The 10,966-nt window shown below is 43.3% G+C and overlaps 5 non-coding genes across 5 annotated transcripts; all 5 read right to left on the reverse strand.

The window, feature by feature from the left end:
* Positions 1-2,728: 2,728 nt before the first annotated feature.
* On the reverse strand, positions 2,729-2,801 carry TRNAM-CAU (transfer RNA methionine (anticodon CAU)). Its single transcript has one exon. It is a non-coding gene; the product is annotated as a tRNA-Met (tRNA).
* Positions 2,802-4,432: 1,631 nt separating this feature from the next.
* TRNAM-CAU (transfer RNA methionine (anticodon CAU)) lies at positions 4,433-4,505 on the reverse strand. The gene has a single exon. It is a non-coding gene; the product is annotated as a tRNA-Met (tRNA).
* Positions 4,506-6,125: 1,620 nt separating this feature from the next.
* TRNAI-AAU (transfer RNA isoleucine (anticodon AAU)) lies at positions 6,126-6,198 on the reverse strand. The gene has a single exon. It is a non-coding gene; the product is annotated as a tRNA-Ile (tRNA).
* A 1,631-nt stretch (positions 6,199-7,829) lies between these two features.
* On the reverse strand, positions 7,830-7,902 carry TRNAM-CAU (transfer RNA methionine (anticodon CAU)). The gene has a single exon. It is a non-coding gene; the product is annotated as a tRNA-Met (tRNA).
* A 1,620-nt stretch (positions 7,903-9,522) lies between these two features.
* TRNAI-AAU (transfer RNA isoleucine (anticodon AAU)) lies at positions 9,523-9,595 on the reverse strand. The gene has a single exon. It is a non-coding gene; the product is annotated as a tRNA-Ile (tRNA).
* Between the last annotated feature and the right edge of the window lie 1,371 nt (positions 9,596-10,966).

The raw sequence follows: 10,966 nt of genomic DNA on the forward strand, positions 1-10,966 counted from the left end.
CGCTGCTGGGAACACGTCCGCTCCCGGCAGCGGGAGCCACTGACTGAGGTCACCGGAGTGCATTCAGGCAGCGCAGCTCCGGAGACCTCCTTTACGGCAGTGCTGTACCGTGGGAATTTCTCACGATACAGCAGTGCCGTAAAGGAGCTAACCGGAGCAGCGCTGCCTGAACTCCGGTGAACCCTTACGGCCCCGTCATTCTAGCGGCGGCAGCGGTTCAGAGCGGTCACATTCTATGTGGCTGCTCTGAACTGGAGATCTTCGTGGGACACTCGTGGACTACTACGGAGGGGTAAGGATAAGGTTGTGGTTTATTATTTTATATTTTATTACAGGAGATCGATGGCTTCGGGGAATTAGGTGTCTTGGTGAGTATAGGTGTAGTTTTTTATTTTTTACTTTATTTTAGGTGGCGATCGGCGGGGACAGGTAATGTATGAACTAATTTCTTTTAGGTAACCACTGGCCACCAATGACATGTATTTAACATTTATTGGGGACACAGTAGGGCAATTTAAATAGCAGGATCAGGCTGATGGGAACTACTGCTCCCATCGAGCTGATCCTGCTGGCAGGAGTGGACGGGGGACAGACATAGGCCGATGGGAGTAGTAGTGTCACATCGGCCTATGTCTGCCTGCACGCACACACCCGCACACACACACCCCGCACACACACCCCGCACACACACACACCCCGCACACACACACACCCCGCACACACTAATCATGACGGGTCTGGGAGGTGAGGCTGACCTGTGCGGCCGTGGGAAAGTTCATGTGAGTTCATGCAGTCAAGCATGAACTCACATGAACCCTCTGAGGGCACCGCGGCGACTTCAAATGAACAGCTGATCGGCATCACCTGATACCTCAGCTGTTCATTTGAAATAACCGGCGGGAAAGCGCAGCACAGAACGGGAAAGCCGGCGGTGAAGTCTTTTCACTGCCGGCTTCCCCGCCCGGGTCCTTCGCTCCTTGGTGCTGCGCTCCCCGCCCGGTCCTAATTTACGATCGGGATGGGAGGTGGCGAGGGGAGCGGAGGATCGGGGTGGGAGGCTGCGGGGAAGCAGTATGGGGCTGCGTGATTGTTTAAAAGCCGGCGGCTTTTTACCGCGCGCCGGCTTTTAAACAATCAGGAGAATTCTCCCACGCTGGGATGGCATTCTGATGACAAGCTGGATCGCAGCTGAGCGCTGCCATCCAGCTTGTCATCCTTCAGAGACACTGCAGAGCGCAGGCATTATGGGAACTTCCGATTCCGGTATTCGATATTATAAAAGTATCGGAATTAAGTATCGGAATTCCGATACAGTGAATATCGGCCGATACCCGATATTTCAGTATCGGAATGCTCAACACTATTGGCGATGCATTATGACTTTTGCAAAAGATTTCCTTTTGTTTCATAGCTTAAGCCTTTTTCAACTACACAGTTTTACACAAAAGTGTCAAGGGACTCAACAAGCCATGTGTCCTGTCTGTCATTAGGGCTCCCATGTTCTTTCTAATCGGAAACAGTTTAGAACTGAATTGGAAAGTTCAGAGTTAGTGACAAAATCTCTTGAGAAAAGGAGGATGCCACGTGTGAGCAAAAAACTCATGATCTTCAAATTATTCATCTGACGTGCCAAAAACCTTGACCATGTAGCGTGTTTCAGCTCTTGTAATGTTGATGTTTTGTATTCAAAGCAAAACACTCTTTTTTTTTTTTTTTTTTTTTTTTTTACACCTGTCTTGCTGTTTACTGTACTGCTTACACCATGTGGAGAAAGACTTAGTTAGTATTCCTGGTTGACTGGTTCGATTCCTGCTATGGGAGAGACTTTTTTTTGGGGACTAGTGTCCACATTCCAAAGCCAACACGTGCCTTGCAGACTGAATCAGTTTAGGTTGGAACTGCTCTTTGCAGCCAAAAATGCAGACCACCAGGTTTTTTGGATATTTATTTGCACAAAAGCTTATTTGATGTCATATCTCAAACCATTCATATCTCTCACTTTTAATTCCTGGGTGTTAAGGGACTCAACAAGCCTTTATCCCTGTTTGTCATTGGAGCTCCCCTTCCATCAATTGGTGATGTTTTGCTACTGAATGGAAAAGAGCTGTGACTCTCTAGCCAAGATGGTGGCAAAATCAGTTAAGGAAACACGGTACCAGTGCCCCATGTGAGAATCGAACTCATGACCTTCAGATTACGAGACTGACGCGCTACCTGCTGCGCTAACGAGGCAAAATGCACGTAATAATCTGCGGAAGTTGCTTGTGCAAAGCAGTACACCTCTTTTTTTTCATATTGTAAGTGAGCTGGCAGGACATCTTCTCCCATATGGTCTAGCGGTTAGGATTCCTGGTTTTCACCCAGGTGGCCCGGGTTCGACTACTGGTATGGGAACGCATCCTTTTCTGCACCGCTGCCAACATTCAAAAACTGACGCGTGTTTTTTAGTCAAACGTATTTCAAGTAGGATTTGTTTTTTTCAGGCAAAAATGCTGAACGCCCGCGTTTTGGCACTTCATTCTGACCCTTCACACAAGATTCAATTTGGATTCGTAGCTCAACTCATTCTCAACCACCCCTTTTTACACTAAAGTGTCAAGGGACTCAACAACTCATGGGTCCGGTAAGTTATTTGGATTCCCATTTCCTTTCTAATGGAAAAAGTTGTAGAATTGAATGGAAAAGTTCTAAGTTGGTGACAAAATCTCTCGAGAAAAGGAGGGTACAGTGCCCCGTGTGAGGCTCGAACTCACGACCTTCAGATTATGAGACTGACGCGCTACCTACTGCGCTAACGAGGCAAGCTGTACCTGCAGATCTGCAGAAGTTTATTGTGCATAGCAGAAAACTTTTTTTTTTCATAATGTCACTGAGACATTAGTGCATCTTTTCCCATATGGTCTAGCGGTTAGGATTCCTGGCTCTCACCCAGGTGGCCTGGGTTCGACTCCCGGTATGGGAATGCATCTTTATCTTAGCTACTGCCACCATTCAAAGACTGACACGTGTTTTTCAATCAAAAATGTTTCTGGTAGATTTTCACTTTGCAACAAAAATACTTAACATTGGCGATGCATTATGACTTTTGCAAAAGATTTCCTTTTGTTTCATAGCTTAAGCCTTTTTCAACTACACAGTTTTACACAAAAGTGTCAAGGGACTCAACAAGCCATGTGTCCTGTCTGTCATTAGGGCTCCCATGTTCTTTCTAATCGGAAACAGTTTAGAACTGAATTGGAAAGTTCAGAGTTAGTGACAAAATCTCTTGAGAAAAGGAGGATGCCACGTGTGAGCAAAAAACTCATGATCTTCAAATTATTCAACTGACGTGCCAAAAACCTTGACCATGTAGCGTGTTTCAGCTCTTGTAATGTTGATGTTTTGTATTCAAAGCAAAACACTCTTTTTTTTTTTTTTTTTTTTTTTTTTTTACACCTGTCTTGCTGTTTACTGTACTGCTTACACCATGTGGAGAAAGACTTAGTTAGTATTCCTGGTTGACTGGTTCGATTCCTGCTATGGGAGAGACTTTTTTTTGGGGACTAGTGTCCACATTCCAAAGCCAACACGTGCCTTGCAGACAGAATCAGTTTAGGTTGGAACTGCTCTTTGCAGCCAAAAATGCAGACCACCAGGTTTTTTGGATATTTATTTGCACAAAAGCTTATTTGATGTCATATCTCAAACCATTCATATCTCTCACTTTTAATTCCTGGGTGTTAAGGGACTCAACAAGCCTTTATCCCTGTTTGTCATTGGAGCTCCCCTTCCATCAATTGGTGATGTTTTGCTACTGAATGGAAAAGAGCTGTGACTCTCTAGCCAAGATGGTGGCAAAATCAGTTAAGGAAACATGGTACCAGTGCCCCATGTGAGAATCGAACTCATGACCTTCAGATTACGAGACTGACGCGCTACCTGCTGCGCTAACGAGGCAAAATGCACGTAATAATCTGCGGAAGTTGCTTGTGCAAAGCAGTACACCTCTTTTTTTTCATATTGTAAGTGAGCTGGCAGTACATCTTCTCCCATATGGTCTAGCGGTTAGGATTCCTGGTTTTCACCCAGGCGGCCCGGGTTCGACTACTGGTATGGGAACGCATCCTTTTCTGCACCGCTGCCAACATTCAAAAACTGACGCGTGTTTTTTAGTCAAACGTATTTCAAGTAGGATTTGTTTTTTTCAGGCAAAAATGCTGAACGCCCGCGTTTTGGCACTTCATTCTGACCCTTCACACAAGATTCAATTTGGATTCGTAGCTCAACTCATTCTCAACCACCCCTTTTTACACTAAAGTGTCAAGGGACTCAACAACTCATGGGTCCGGTAAGTTATTTGGATTCCCATTTCCTTTCTAATGGAAAAAGTTGTAGAATTGAATGGAAAAGTTCTAAGTTGGTGACAAAATCTCTCGAGAAAAGGAGGGAACAGTGCCCCGTGTGAGGCTCGAACTCACGACCTTCAGATTATGAGACTGACGCGCTACCTACTGCGCTAACGAGGCAAGCTGTACCTGCAGATCTGCAGAAGTTTATTGTGCATAGCAGAAAACTTTTTTTTTTCATAATGTCACTGAGACATTAGTGCATCTTTTCCCATATGGTCTAGCGGTTAGGATTCCTGGCTCTCACCCAGGTGGCCTGGGTTCGACTCCCGGTATGGGATTGCATCTTTATCTTAGCTACTGCCACCATTCAAAGACTGACACGTGTTTTTCAATCAAAAATGTTTCTGGTAGATTTTCACTTTGCAACAAAAATACTTAACATTGGCGATGCATTATGACTTTTGCAAAAGATTTCCTTTTGTTTCATAGCTTAAGCCTTTTTCAACTACACAGTTTTACACAAAAGTGTCAAGGGACTCAACAAGCCATGTGTCCTGTCTGTCATTAGGGCTCCCATGTTCTTTCTAATCGGAAACAGTTTAGAACTGAATTGGAAAGTTCAGAGTTAGTGACAAAATCTCTTGAGAAAAGGAGGATGCCACGTGTGAGCAAAAAACTCATGATCTTCAAATTATTCAACTGACGTGCCAAAAACCTTGACCATGTAGCGTGTTTCAGCTCTTGTAATGTTGATGTTTTGTATTCAAAGCAAAACACTCTTTTTTTTTTTTTTTTTACACCTGTCTTGCTGTTTACTGTACTGCTTACACCATGTGGAGAAAGACTTAGTTAGTATTCCTGGTTGACTGGTTCGATTCCTGCTATGGGAGAGACTTTTTTTTGGGGACTAGTGTCCACATTCCAAAGCCAACACGTGCCTTGCAGACAGAATCAGTTTAGGTTGGAACTGCTCTTTGCAGCCAAAAATGCAGACCACCAGGTTTTTTGGATATTTATTTGCACAAAAGCTTATTTGATGTCATATCTCAAACCATTCATATCTCTTACTTTTAATTCCTGGGTGTTAAGGGACTCAACAAGCCTTTATCCCTGTTTGTCATTGGAGGTCCCCTTCCATCAATTGGTGATGTTTTGCTACTGAATGGAAAAGAGCTGTGACTCTCTAGCCAAGATGGTGGCAAAATCAGTTAAGGAAACACGGTACCAGTGCCCCATGTGAGAATCGAACTCATGACCTTCAGATTACGAGACTGACGCGCTACCTGCTGCGCTAACGAGGCAAAATGCACGTAATAATCTGCGGAAGTTGCTTGTGCAAAGCAGTACACCTCTTTTTTTTCATATTGTAAGTGAGCTGGCAGTACATCTTCTCCCATATGGTCTAGCGGTTAGGATTCCTGGTTTTCACCCAGGCGGCCCGGGTTCGACTACTGGTATGGGAACGCATCCTTTTCTGCACCGCTGCCAACATTCAAAAACTGACGCGTGTTTTTTAGTCAAACGTATTTCAAGTAGGATTTGTTTTTTTCAGGCAAAAATGCTGAACGCCCGCGTTTTGGCACTTCATTCTGACCCTTCACACAAGATTCAATTTGGATTCGTAGCTCAACTCATTCTCAACCACCCCTTTTTACACTAAAGTGTCAAGGGACTCAACAACTCATGGGTCCGGTAAGTTATTTGGATTCCCATTTCCTTTCTAATGGAAAAAGTTGTAGAATTGAATGGAAAAGTTCTAAGTTGGTGACAAAATCTCTCGAGAAAAGGAGGGAACAGTGCCCCGTGTGAGGCTCGAACTCACGACCTTCAGATTATTAGACTGACGCGCTACCTACTGCGCTAACGAGGCAAGCTGTACCTGCAGATCTGCAGAAGTTTATTGTGCATAGCAGAAAACTTTTTTTTTTCATAATGTCACTGAGACATTAGTGCATATTTTCCCATATGGTCTAGCGGTTAGGATTCCTGGCTCTCACCCAGGTGGCCTGGGTTCGACTCCCGGTATGGGAATGCATCTTTATCTTAGCTACTGCCACCATTCAAAGACTGACACGTGTTTTTCAATCAAAAATGTTTCTGGTAGATTTTCACTTTGCAACAAAAATACTTAACATTGGCGATGCATTATGACTTTTGCAAAAGATTTCCTTTTGTTTCATAGCTTAAGCCTTTTTCAACTACACAGTTTTACACAAAAGTGTCAAGGGACTCAACAAGCCATGTGTCCTGTCTGTCATTAGGGCTCCCATGTTCTTTCTAATCGGAAACAGTTTAGAACTGAATTGGAAAGTTCAGAGTTAGTGACAAAATCTCTTGAGAAAAGGAGGATGCCACGTGTGAGCAAAAAACTCATGATCTTCAAATTATTCATCTGACGTGCCAAAAACCTTGACCATGTAGCGTGTTTCAGCTCTTGTAATGTTGATGTTTTGTATTCAAAGCAAAACACTCTTTTTTTTTTTTTTTTTTTTTTTTTTTAACACCTGTCTTGCTGTTTACTGTACTGCTTACACCATGTGGAGAAAGACTTAGTTAGTATTCCTGGTTGACTGGTTCGATTCCTGCTATGGGAGAGACTTTTTTTTGGGGACTAGTGTCCACATTCCAAAGCCAACACGTGCCTTGCAGACAGAATCAGTTTAGGTTGGAACTGCTCTTTGCAGCCAAAAATGCAGACCACCAGGTTTTTTGGATATTTATTTGCACAAAAGCTTATTTGATGTCATATCTCAAACCATTCATATCTCTCACTTTTAATTCCTGGGTGTTAAGGGACTCAACAAGCCTTTATCCCTGTTTGTCATTGGAGCTCCCCTTCCATCAATTGGTGATGTTTTGCTACTGAATGGAAAAGAGCTGTGACTCTCTAGCCAAGATGGTGGCAAAATCAGTTAAGGAAACATGGTACCAGTGCCCCATGTGAGAATCGAACTCATGACCTTCAGATTACGAGACTGACGCGCTACCTGCTGCGCTAACGAGGCAAAATGCACGTAATAATCTGCGGAAGTTGCTTGTGCAAAGCAGTACACCTCTTTTTTTTCATATTGTAAGTGAGCTGGCAGTACATCTTCTCCCATATGGTCTAGCGGTTAGGATTCCTGGTTTTCACCCAGGCGGCCCGGGTTCGACTACTGGTATGGGAACGCATCCTTTTCTGCACCGCTGCCAACATTCAAAAACTGACGCGTGTTTTTTAGTCAAACGTATTTCAAGTAGGATTTGTTTTTTTCAGGCAAAAATGCTGAACGCCCGCGTTTTGGCACTTCATTCTGACCCTTCACACAAGATTCAATTTGGATTCGTAGCTCAACTCATTCTCAACCACCCCTTTTTACACTAAAGTGTCAAGGGACTCAACAACTCATGGGTCCGGTAAGTTATTTGGATTCCCATTTCCTTTCTAATGGAAAAAGTTGTAGAATTGAATGGAAAAGTTCTAAGTTGGTGACAAAATCTCTCGAGAAAAGGAGGGAACAGTGCCCCGTGTGAGGCTCGAACTCACGACCTTCAGATTATGAGACTGACGCGCTACCTACTGCGCTAACGAGGCAAGCTGTACCTGCAGATCTGCAGAAGTTTATTGTGCATAGCAGAAAACTTTTTTTTTTCATAATGTCACTGAGACATTAGTGCATCTTTTCCCATATGGTCTAGCGGTTAGGATTCCTGGCTCTCACCCAGGTGGCCTGGGTTCGACTCCCGGTATGGGAATGCATCTTTATCTTAGCTACTGCCACCATTCAAAGACTGACACGTGTTTTTCAATCAAAAATGTTTCTGGTAGATTTTCACTTTGCAACAAAAATACTTAACATTGGCGATGCATTATGACTTTTGCAAAAGATTTCCTTTTGTTTCATAGCTTAAGCCTTTTTCAACTACACAGTTTTACACAAAAGTGTCAAGGGACTCAACAAGCCATGTGTCCTGTCTGTCATTAGGGCTCCCATGTTCTTTCTAATCGGAAACAGTTTAGAACTGAATTGGAAAGTTCAGAGTTAGTGACAAAATCTCTTGAGAAAAGGAGGATGCCACGTGTGAGCAAAAAACTCATGATCTTCAAATTATTCAACTGACGTGCCAAAAACCTTGACCATGTAGCGTGTTTCAGCTCTTGTAATGTTGATGTTTTGTATTCAAAGCAAAACACTCTTTTTTTTTTTTTTTTTACACCTGTCTTGCTGTTTACTGTACTGCTTACACCATGTGGAGAAAGACTTAGTTAGTATTCCTGGTTGACTGGTTCGATTCCTGCTATGGGAGAGACTTTTTTTTGGGGACTAGTGTCCACATTCCAAAGCCAACACGTGCCTTGCAGACAGAATCAGTTTAGGTTGGAACTGCTCTTTGCAGCCAAAAATGCAGACCACCAGGTTTTTTGGATATTTATTTGCACAAAAGCTTATTTGATGTCATATCTCAAACCATTCATATCTCTTACTTTTAATTCCTGGGTGTTAAGGGACTCAACAAGCCTTTATCCCTGTTTGTCATTGGAGGTCCCCTTCCATCAATTGGTGATGTTTTGCTACTGAATGGAAAAGAGCTGTGACTCTCTAGCCAAGATGGTGGCAAAATCAGTTAAGGAAACACGGTACCAGTGCCCCATGTGAGAATCGAACTCATGACCTTCAGATTACGAGACTGACGCGCTACCTGCTGCGCTAACGAGGCAAAATGCACGTAATAATCTGCGGAAGTTGCTTGTGCAAAGCAGTACACCTCTTTTTTTTCATATTGTAAGTGAGCTGGCAGTACATCTTCTCCCATATGGTCTAGCGGTTAGGATTCCTGGTTTTCACCCAGGCGGCCCGGGTTCGACTACTGGTATGGGAACGCATCCTTTTCTGCACCGCTGCCAACATTCAAAAACTGACGCGTGTTTTTTAGTCAAACGTATTTCAAGTAGGATTTGTTTTTTTCAGGCAAAAATGCTGAACGCCCGCGTTTTGGCACTTCATTCTGACCCTTCACACAAGATTCAATTTGGATTCGTAGCTCAACTCATTCTCAACCACCCCTTTTTACACTAAAGTGTCAAGGGACTCAACAACTCATGGGTCCGGTAAGTTATTTGGATTCCCATTTCCTTTCTAATGGAAAAAGTTGTAGAATTGAATGGAAAAGTTCTAAGTTGGTGACAAAATCTCTCGAGAAAAGGAGGGAACAGTGCCCCGTGTGAGGCTCGAACTCACGACCTTCAGATTATTAGACTGACGCGCTACCTACTGCGCTAACGAGGCAAGCTGTACCTGCAGATCTGCAGAAGTTTATTGTGCATAGCAGAAAACTTTTTTTTTTCATAATGTCACTGAGACATTAGTGCATATTTTCCCATATGGTCTAGCGGTTAGGATTCCTGGCTCTCACCCAGGTGGCCTGGGTTCGACTCCCGGTATGGGAATGCATCTTTATCTTAGCTACTGCCACCATTCAAAGACTGACACGTGTTTTTCAATCAAAAATGTTTCTGGTAGATTTTCACTTTGCAACAAAAATACTTAACATTGGCGATGCATTATGACTTTTGCAAAAGATTTCCTTTTGTTTCATAGCTTAAGCCTTTTTCAACTACACAGTTTTACACAAAAGTGTCAAGGGACTCAACAAGCCATGTGTCCTGTCTGTCATTAGGGCTCCCATGTTCTTTCTAATCGGAAACAGTTTAGAACTGAATTGGAAAGTTCAGAGTTAGTGACAAAATCTCTTGAGAAAAGGAGGATGCCACGTGTGAGCAAAAAACTCATGATCTTCAAATTATTCATCTGACGTGCCAAAAACCTTGACCATGTAGCGTGTTTCAGCTCTTGTAATGTTGATGTTTTGTATTCAAAGCAAAACACTCTTTTTTTTTTTTTTTTTTTTTTTTTTTAACACCTGTCTTGCTGTTTACTGTACTGCTTACACCATGTGGAGAAAGACTTAGTTAGTATTCCTGGTTGACTGGTTCGATTCCTGCTATGGGAGAGACTTTTTTTTGGGGACTAGTGTCCACATTCCAAAGCCAACACGTGCCTTGCAGACTGAATCAGTTTAGGTTGGAACTGCTCTTTGCAGCCAAAAATGCAGACCACCAGGTTTTTTGGATATTTATTTGCACAAAAGCTTATTTGATGTCATATCTCAAACCATTCATATCTCTCACTTTTAATTCCTGGGTGTTAAGGGACTCAACAAGCCTTTATCCCTGTTTGTCATTGGAGCTCCCCTTCCATCAATTGGTGATGTTTTGCTACTGAATGGAAAAGAGCTGTGACTCTCTAGCCAAGATGGTGGCAAAATCAGTTAAGGAAACACGGTACCAGTGCCCCATGTGAGAATCGAACTCATGACCTTCAGATTACGAGACTGACGCGCTACCTGCTGCGCTAACGAGGCAAAATGCACGTAATAATCTGCGGAAGTTGCTTGTGCAAAGCAGTACACCTCTTTTTTTTCATATTGTAAGTGAGCTGGCAGGACATCTTCTCCCATATGGTCTAGCGGTTAGGATTCCTGGTTTTCACCCAGGTGGCCCGGGTTCGACTACTGGTATGGGAACGCATCCTTTTCTGCACCGCTGCCAACATTCAAAAACTGACGCGTGTTTTTTAGTCAAACGTATTTCAAGTAGG

This window comes from Phyllobates terribilis, unplaced genomic scaffold, assembly GCF_046119375.1.
Source record: "Phyllobates terribilis strain yellow unplaced genomic scaffold, ASM4611937v1 Scaffold_11__3_contigs__length_659146591, whole genome shotgun sequence".
Classification (NCBI taxonomy): Eukaryota; Metazoa; Chordata; class Amphibia; order Anura; family Dendrobatidae; genus Phyllobates; species Phyllobates terribilis.